This window comes from Pongo abelii, chromosome 12 (genome assembly GCF_028885655.2).
Source record: "Pongo abelii isolate AG06213 chromosome 12, NHGRI_mPonAbe1-v2.0_pri, whole genome shotgun sequence".
Lineage (NCBI taxonomy): Eukaryota > Metazoa > Chordata > Mammalia > Primates > Hominidae > Pongo > Pongo abelii.
The window spans coordinates 66,697,750-66,707,801 of NC_071997.2; the positions used below are offsets into that span (position 1 = coordinate 66,697,750).

The 10,052-nt window shown below is 44.0% G+C and overlaps 1 pseudogene; it reads right to left on the reverse strand.

Moving 5' to 3' along the window:
• Window positions 1-7,386: 7,386 nt before the first annotated feature.
• On the reverse strand, window positions 7,387-8,656 carry LOC100442850 (keratin, type I cytoskeletal 18-like; annotated as a pseudogene).
• Between the last annotated feature and the right edge of the window lie 1,396 nt (window positions 8,657-10,052).

The following is a 10,052-nucleotide window of genomic DNA, read 5'->3' on the forward strand; positions in this document are numbered from 1 at the left end:
ATAAAGATGTTTTAAGACAAAGAAACATTGAAATAATGTATTGCCAGTAGATCTGTACCAAAGGAAATTCTAAAGAGGGTTCTTGGAGAAGATGAAAAGGATCTCAAATGGAGCTTAGAAATGCAGAAAGAATTAAGAGCCACAGAAAAGGTATGTGGGTAAACATAAATGAATATATAATGTAAAAATTGTACTAATCATGTCATGGCAGTTAAAATATACACAGAATAAATATAAATGACAACAGTAATAAAAATCAGAAGTCAAATGAAGTTAAAGTGTTCTAAGGTCCTTGAATTGCTTGGGTGGAGGTAAAAGTACTGTTTTACATGTAGTGTAATCTAACCTCTGCCAGTCAGACCTCCCCTTCAAGACTTAGGGACTTACTCCCTCAGCTGTCACCTCTCTTTAGGAGTTGCCATCAGCTGGAAAGGGCCACCTTGCCCAGTGACATGCCCCCTTCCCAAGGCGGCCTACATCCAGTAACTGCTCAATGTGTGGATATAAAAGCCTGGCCCCTCACCCAAACTCAAGACAATGCTGAAAAGCCATCCCCACTTCCAAGGTTCCCTGGAGAGAGCTTTAGTCTTTCATTCTAATTGCAGCACAACCCAACTTCTCCCTTTAACAAATCTGCTTCCTTTCCTTCCCTTCCACTGGTGTTAAGCCAAGAACATTTCCCCCAGTAAACTTTCTGAACAACAACTACATCTCAAAGTCTGTCTCCTGGGAGACCCAACCTGAAACAGTATATTAGACTTTCATAAGTCTAGGAGATATGTTTAAATTCTAGGATAACCTCTAAAAGAGTACAAAAACAAAATGTAAAATTAGCAAACTAAAAGAGGGGGAAAATAGAATAATAAAAAATAATCCAGGCCGGGTGTGGTGGCTCACACCTGTAATCCCAGCACTTTGGGAGACTGAGGTGGGTGGATCACTTGAGGCCAGGAGTTTGAGACCAGCCTAGCCAACATGGCAAAACCCCGTCTCTACTAAAAATGCAAAAATTAGCAAGGCGTGGGTGGTACACGCCTGTAATTCCAGCTACTCGAGAGGCTGAGGCACAAGAATTGCTTGAACCTGAGGGCAGGAGGTTTCAGTGAGCTGAGATCATTCCACTGCACTCCAGCCTGGGCAAAAGGACAGAGACTCTGTCTCAAAAATAACAATAATAATAATAATAATCCAAAAGAAGGCAAGAAAGGAGACAAAAGGGAACATAGAACAGGTAGGAAACAAACAAATTAACCAGATAACTGTTAAACTTATGAAAAGACACTTAACCAGTAATAATCAAGAAAATGCAAATTAAAGCAATACCATTATTCATCCATCAGATTTGGAAAGATTTAAAGAATGATACCATCCAGCACCAGCAAGAATTCCAGATTATGGACTCTTTCATATATTGCTAGTGGGAATGTAAACTGTTACCACCATTTGTAAAAGCAACTTGGTAATATATATTTAAATTAAATATTCATTGACCCTTCGTAGCAGAAACTAACTATTCAAAAAATTGTTTCCTCTTGTTCTGGGCACAACTACACTACATTTTCCAGATTCCTCTGTAGCAGACAACTGAGTCCTAGCTCAGGTATGACACTACATTCACTTGTCGAAGGTGGCAAAGCCCCTGCGGCCTGAACCCAGAGTGATTATGTGTAGCAGAGACCTCTGAGTACCTGAAACTAATGTGGACTATTTTACTTTTATTATGTTTGAAATATGATATATTCTAGGGTCTATTTGTTATAGCAGTTAGCTTACTCTAACTTATATCCTTTGACCCAACAATATTAGTTACAGGCATCTATCTTTAGAGGTAAAAGTATGGAATACATAAGACCCTTTGTGTAAGGAAACATATGACCAGAGCAACCTGAATGTTCATTAGTAAGAGAGAAGAGTTGCATCAGTTATAATACATCCATACTAAGGAATATTATGCAGCTATTAGGAGCTATCTGTGTGCCTACTGACCTGGAGAGACTACCATAATGGTTAAGGGGGAAAAAACCAACCTGATATAAATGCTTCATATAATTTCTTTTGTAAGAAAAGAGAAACTGACCCCAAAAAAATGGCATATACATGTGTGCATAGATTTGCAAGAGGATGGAGAAAGGTATGCAAAAATGTGAATCAAGTTTTTAACATTAATTATCTCAGGGATGTAAGAATGAGCAAATACAGGCTATGGGATAGAAAAAATGAATAACAGAACGGAAGCCTATCTCAGTGTAATATTGAATGAAAATGTAGAATATAAAATTGAATCATTAAATATTAAATCAAATATGTGAAAATTAAATATATATGTATGTAGAGAAGGTAATATCAACTTATATAAAATTCACTTTTGTCTTAAATGTTAATATTTTAATGTTACTTTTATAATTTAAAAAAACTGAAAAAGAAAAGGAACAGGCTTAACCCCTACCTGGATTGGGCTTTTTATGCCACATAGTGACCATTTTTTTAAACTGACCAGCCTGGATTTGAGACTATGTACTGGTGTTGGGGTTGCATGAGTGTCTTGTTGAGTCCAAAAGTCCACAATCACTACGATGGTACAGTTTTCCCTGAAAAAAAAAAAAAAGTCCCCATAGTCAGTCATCCCAGGTAGAGTTCAAATCTGGAATAGGAAATGAAGGCGTGAGAGGCAAGCCTTAGACTAGAATAACTTCTTAAACTTTAATGTTCTTACAAATTGCCTAGAAGCCTTATTAAAATACAGATTATATTTCAGTGGGTCTAGTGCAGGGCCTATGATTCTGCATTTCTCATAACTTCCCAGGTGATGCTGATGCTGCTAGTCCTTGGACCACACTTTGCACAGCCCAAGGACTAGTGTGAGGGAAATCTTCCTACTCTCTCTGGGGGCAGAAGCAGGGTACAGGGAGCAGGGGGCGAGGGGTTAGCTAAGTTGCCCCAGACAAAGCAGTAGTAAGACCGGGAGCTAGGCTGCCAAGACACTCTGAAGATGGCCTGAGCCATGCATGCCTCAGCTGCAAGCTACTGTGCATATGCACTTCCCCTCCATCAACCTAGAACCTTCTGTGAAGTCTTGTTAAAAGTTACATCCCAGGCTGTGCTGCATTGTCAGGAATTACAAGTGATAATTCCTGGAAAGACTAATCCCATGCTTATAATGAAGTGTCAAGAGTAACAGCTGGGTCTGTTTCCCCTGAGGTCAATATAGTGGTTGCAAAGGTCTCCCCAGCAGGAGGAGCCCTGGTGGCCTCTGTTCAGGTAGTATGAGGAGCAGAAGCTGCCAAATAGCACCCTTGATGGGAGAAGAACTGAGGCCATTTCTGAACAGGGAGCCGCACTCTGGCATATCCACCAAATAAAAATGAACCAAGCTAAAATGGCTTAAGCAATAAAAGGGGGTTATTTTTTCAGATAACAAAGAGTCTGGAAGTCAAGCAATTTCAGAGTTGGGTGATTCTCAATCCAATGACACCATTAAAGACCCAGGGACTTTCTGTCTTTCTGCTCTCCTCTCCCAGGCATGTTGGCTTTTGTCTCAGGCTGTCCCCTCTGTGGCCAGATGACTGTGGCTATTTTAGGCATCACAAGCTCACACAACATGTAAGACAGAACACCCCTTCCTTGTATCCCTGGCAAAGATAACTTTCCCAGAAGCATCCTCTTTCTCCAGTCCTCCTTGCGACTCATGAGCCAGAATTGCACTACATGCCAAGTTCCTCTACCAACCACTGAACAGGGAAACAAGATTCCCTTGCTTGGCTTACAGGAATAAGATGCTCTCTCTTTATGTGAGTGGGGTCTAAGCTTCCTGAACAATGCAGCTGCCTGATACCCAAGCAAAACTGTGGTCTGTGAGCAGGAAAATACCTGGACTGGGGACATGTACTGGTGTTGGGGTTGGATGGGGGAATGAATTTGGGAAAAGCAGACAGTGGTGTCTTCCATTCCTGAAAAACACCCATAAATACATGGAAGGTTCTTTGAGGGGTGTTACTTTCCATCAATAAAGGCAGTAGGTGGTCAAGACACCATCCTGCAGTCATAAATCAACCCTGGAAGACAAAGGAGAAGAAAAATCAAGGAAGTGGATAGAGATCAAGTTTCACCAAGAACTATAAAGATCCAAACAAAGGGCCCCATGTGAACTATGCACATTCCTACTTCAGTGCTTTTACCTGTGCAGTCTGAACTGCCTCACCCCTACACACACACACACACACACACACACACACATACACACACACACCTACCTGGCACACTCTCTTGTCTTTTATCACAGACCTTCATTCCCTCCATTTCAAGTCTGTCACACCTCAGAAACTTCTCTAACTAGTCCAGCCTACAATAATTTATCCATTCTCTGTATTCCTTGAGCATTTGTAGTCTATAACACACACGCTGTCATTTAACTATAGTGTGCATATTCTGGAACTATTAGTTCATATACATGATTATAATAGGATGTTAAAATGGAACTCTTTCTGACTCCTCTAGAGCACCTGGAAAATAGGTGTCAGCTATCCTCACTTTCCAAAGCAAGATGTTAAACCATCTATGCAAGAATTCCAAGGAAAAGGTCTCACAATTTTGAATATTCTCACCACAAAGAAATGATGTGTTTGAGGTGATGGATATGGTAATTATCCTGATTTGATCATTACACACTGTATACAGGTATCAAAACATCACACTGTGCTCCATAAATATGCACAATTGTTGTGTCAATTAAAAACAAAATAAAACTTCTAAAAAATGGGGAAAAAATGGTCTGAGAAACAGTTTTGTGACCATTGTCCTTAATGGTATAAAATGTTGAAATTGAGCAACCTGGGAAATAGATGTTTTCATTCTCCTATTAGTGTGCTTTCTGTCTTAATGTCCCCTTACAGGATTGGATTCAACTGCAAGTGAAAACTGCAAGTGCAAACATTTGTGAAAACACAAAACAAACGACTTCTAAGAGAAAGAACTGTATTCCTCTCTCATGTAAATATCTAAAGTAACGGCTCAAGGCTGATATGGTGAACCTATCCACATTCCCACCAGTAAGAAAGTTGAAAGGAGAAAGGTCTAAGTCCTTTTAAGGACACTTCTTGAACACTGCACACACAGTCTTTACAGCCCACTGGCCAGAACTGAGTAACATAACTAACCCCAGTTACAAGGAGGACTGGGAAATTTAATCTTTATTCTGAAAAGCCATATGCCCAGCCAAAAGTCTAAGGCTACATCACTGTGGAAGATACAGTGAGGAAACTAGGTGTTTCTTCCATAATCCACCTCTTTTTTTTTTTCTTGAGATAAGGTCTCACTCTGTCACCCAGGCTGGAGTGCAGTGTCATGATCATTGCTCACTTCAGCCTCAACCTCTCAGACTCAAACAATCCTCCCACCTCAGACCCCCAAGTAGCTGGAACTACAGGTTCACATCACCATGCTCGGCTAATTTTTTAGTTTTTTGTAAGGAGGGGATCTCACTATTTTGCCCAAACTGGCCTAAAACTCCTGGGCTCAAGCAATCCTCTCTCCTTGGCCTCCCAAAGTTCTGAGATTACAGATATGAGCCACTGTGCCTAGCCCCACAATCTACCTCTTTAACCCTAAAAATACCCATGTGCTCCCATCTTGAAATACATAGAACATACCCATCCTTTCCATAAAAGAAGGCAATGACCCAACCAGTAACTGCATTCAGCTTAAATCCAGAGTGTATGACTGGTGCCCAGTCCTCTCCATCAGGCCCAGATGCAGCTCTTAGTGGTCAGGTGATCTATATGCCAATAGTAAGTTATCTTCCCATCACATACCTAAAATTAAAATGGTAGAGAAGAAACAAGATAACAACTATTTCTAAAGACTCCTATTTGGAAATGGAGAGAAGGGGAAATGCCCAGAACTCACTGGCCCATAACTATTATCATATCCCACTGGGCAGGAATAGCAAAGGCTCCTGTCCTTGATAGTGAAGTCGTTTCCTTGGTTGGACACTCTGGCAGCTTCTCACTCTCCTTTCTGAGAATAATTCTCTTGTCCATTGGCCCTGGCTTTTCCCTCTGGAAGTTTCCCCTTTATCCATCATCCTCTTGACCACATCTGAAATGGGCCTTGGAGGGCACACACAATCTCTTTTCACACACTCTTCCTGCTAATGCTGCCTCTGGAACACAGGCATTATTCTACAGATTGTTGCTCACAGGCTTTTTTGTTTCCAATATGATTCCCTCAAAATTTTAGTAGGCTTCCAGTTTATCTGTTTCCATGTGTGAAAAACCACAGACAACAATGTCATCCAGACACAGCATTTAAGCCTAAAGTCTCAGGCTTTTTACTTACTGGCCAGTGTTTGGCCACACTTCTCTCTCTCTCAACATAGTAGCAACTGAAACAAAAGGTTTGCTAAGATTTGATTTTTGCAGCCAGCTAAGCTGATTCCCATGATGGCAAAGAACTCTTAAAGTAAATTGCTTGAAGAGGGTTTGGGGCCACAGTACTACATGTTAGCAAGCCTGCCATTTTGCAGCCATCTCTTGGGGCTGCTTCAAGTTGGGGTACAGACACAGTTAGCTTAATTAACACTTCAAACACCTCCAAATTGCTAGACTGTCAGTCAAATTAGAGTGCAGGCTACATCACAGAGCGCCTCCCCTAGCAAAGCGACATTTCCTTCCACATCTGCTTGTGGACTAACCAGCTCTCAGCTGAATTCAACTCTCACCTGTAGGATTTTGCTAAAAGCAGCAAAAAGCTGCCCAACCACCAACATTCTAGCCTTTTTCTACTATTTTCACTAACATGTGGTCTGCCTTCTGAGGTATAGCAGATGCAGTTTGACCTAATGTTTTGCTACCATCTAATGGGGGTGACCCTCTTCCTATTCTGCAACATCTATGTTTCTGCAGCCTATCATCTTCCCAAGCTAATGCTCAGCACTCCATTTCAAGACAAAATTCTGAATTACTTAGTATTACGTTCAGTTGTGTCAGACAACCCATAACAATAGTGGATTTGTTTGTGGGTTTTTTTGTTTGTTTTTTTTTAGATGGAGTCTCGCTCTGTGGCCCAGGCTGGAGTGCAGTGGTACAACCCTGGCTCACTGCAACCTCTGCCTCCCTGGTTCAAGTGATTCTCCTGCCTCAGCCTCCCAAGTAGCTGGGACTGCAGGCACACGCTGCCACGCTCAGCTAATTTTTTTGTATTTTTAGTAGAGACAGGGTTTTACCTTGTTAGCCAGGATGGTCTTGACCTCCTGACCTCGTGATCCACCAGCCTCGGCCTCCCAAAGTGCTGGGATTACAGGCATGAGCCACTGCACCCGGCTTTTTTTTTTTAACCTCTGAACTTTTCATTGGTCTTCTGCTCCCCAAAGGGTCCCCGGGTTCTGCTGACTTAATGTCTCAGAACTTTGGTGTCGTTGGTCTCAGACCCCACTTTGCCATCCACTATCTGGCGGGTGGTGGTCTTTTGCAGAGTTTGCATGGAGTTCATGCTGTCCAGGGCATCATCAAGATTGAAGTCCTCGCCATCTTCCAGCAGGTGGCGGTAGGTGGCGATCTCAGCCTCCATCTTGACCCTGATACTCAGCAGGGCCTCATGCTCCTGGGCCTGGCACTGTCCCTCTGCCCGGGTCTGTGCCAGCTCTGACTCCAGGTGCAGCAGGATCCTGTTGAACTGCTCCATCTGCAGGGCATAGCGAGCCTCCACGTCCCTCAGGCCATTCTCCAAGCTAGGCTTCAGATTTCTCATGGAGTCCAGGTTGATCTCCAAGCAGCTCCGTGAGCATCATCTCAGCAGCTCCAACCTCGGTGGACTGCATGGTGACTACTATGATACTCTCCTTAATCTGCTGAGACCAGTACTTGTCCAGCTCCTCTCGGCTCTTCCGAGCCAGCTCGTCATATTGGGCCCAGATGTCTGCCATGATCTTGGCAAGGTCCTGAGATTTGGGGACATCTACCTCCACAGTCAACCCAGAGCTGGCAATCTGGGCTTGTAGGCCTTTTATTTCCTTCTTGGTTCTTCTTCATGAAGAGCAGCTCCTCCTTGAGAGCCTCGATCTCTGTTTCCAGCTGCAGCTGAGTGACAATGGTGTCATCAATGACCTTGCGGAGCCCATGGATGTCACTCTCCACAGACTGGTGCATGGCCAGCTCTGTCACATACTTGACTCTAAAGTCATCAGCAAGATGGGCATTGTCGACTTGCAGAACGATGTGGGCATTGTCCACAGTATTTGCGAAGATCTGAGCCCTCAGGTCCTCCACGGTCTTAAAGTAATGGCTCCAGTCTCTGACTTGGGGTCACTTCTTCTCCAGATGCTCCCGGATTTTGCTCTCCAGCTTCCGATTCTTGGTCTCCAGTCTCCTCACTCTGTCCAGGTAGGAGGCCAGGCGGTCATTCAGGCTTTGCATGGTCTCCTTCTTGTTCTGGATGTCTCCCATCCTGCCAGACCCCTGGCCAACCCCACGGCCAGAGCCCCAGACCCCATGCCACCCCAGAAGCTGGTGGAGGGGGACATGGAGATCTGGGAACCAGAGCCCCCAGCCCCTGCAGAGACACTGGTCATGCTGCTGACTGGCTGGGCGTCTTAGCTGGGCACCTGGACAGAGCCCAGGGACCGGTAGTTGGTGGAGAAGGCGGAGCGAGTGGTGAAGCTCATACTGTCCGGGGAGGAGACAGAGAGGACAGGACTCAGGCTTTACCGGTGACAAATAGTGGGTTTTACAAGATGGAAGTTTATTTCTGTCACACATGCAAGTTTCAGTAGTCAGTGTGTATGACTCATCAGGGGCCCAGGCTGCTTCCTGCCTACTGCCCAACATCCTCAACATGCTGCTCCCACTTCTGCAACCAAGATCTCAGCCAACTGCCTTCCATCCAGTGGGAAAGCGGGTTGAGGAGAAGGCCATGCCATCTCCTTTTAAAGATATTTCCTGAAAGTTTCCTACACTGCATGTACCCAATATGCCATTGATCAGAATTTAGTACCATGACAATGGGACTCAATACACCATTGATCAGAGTTTAGTCTCATGGTGGTTAGCTGTAAGGGAAACTGAGAAATGTCTTTATTCTGAAAAGCCACATTTGCAGATGAAACTCACTCTATCACTGTAGGAAAAAAAAATGGAAAAATAATTGGGGGACAACTAGTGTTTCTGCCAAAGTGGTATTTCCCCTCACCTCAAACCTGGTGGAATGAGCTTCCAGGAGACAAAATAGAGCTTGTTCAAGGTCCCCTGAAGTCTGTGGGGTACCAGAGGGTGGTGCCAGAACGCTGGATGAATGAACCTAAAGGGAAAGGGTGGGTAGCAGGGCTGAAAGCAGAGAGAGGAGAGGAGGGCCTGCATGACTGAAGGAGAGCCAGCCTGATACCCTCTTAAGGGACTTTGTCTAAGATGGCCTCCTGGGGGCCACTGGGACACAGCAGAGTCTGTCTGTGTGAGTCGGATTACTGGAAAACCAAAGAAACTGCAGAGAAGACACTCCCAGAGATGAAAGGCAACCTCCGAAGAATATACAAATTTTTGCTTCTGTCCCCAAAGCAAAATCAACTTCAAACTTCTCCCACAGCCAGAAGAAGCCATGTCAGGTGGCATTGATGCCAGTCACATGAGACCCTCCCAGCCATTACCTGTCCTCCCCTCCTACCCACCCCAACCTCAGAGCAGTCAGCAACATCAGTGAGCAAGCTGGCTAGGAGGAAAACACTTGTAAGATCAGGTGAGAAGTCAAGGCTTCCCAAGTCTTTCTCCCTAACTCAGAATTGTAGGCCAGAGAAAGAGAACAGGAGAGGTTTTTATTTTAACTATAATTGGAATTTTTCATGATTTATCTGGAATTGCACATTTCATTTCTGTGGTTCTCAACCCTGTCTATCCATCTGGAATTCCTGGGAAGCTTTACAAATACTGATGTCTGGGCTTCATCCTCAAAGATTTTTTTTTTCAATCACCGAAGATTCTTATTTCACTGGTCTTGGGGGTAGCCTGGGCATCAATATTTTTTAAGAGCTGCCCAGGCAATTCTGATGGGCCGCCTGGGTTGAAAACCAC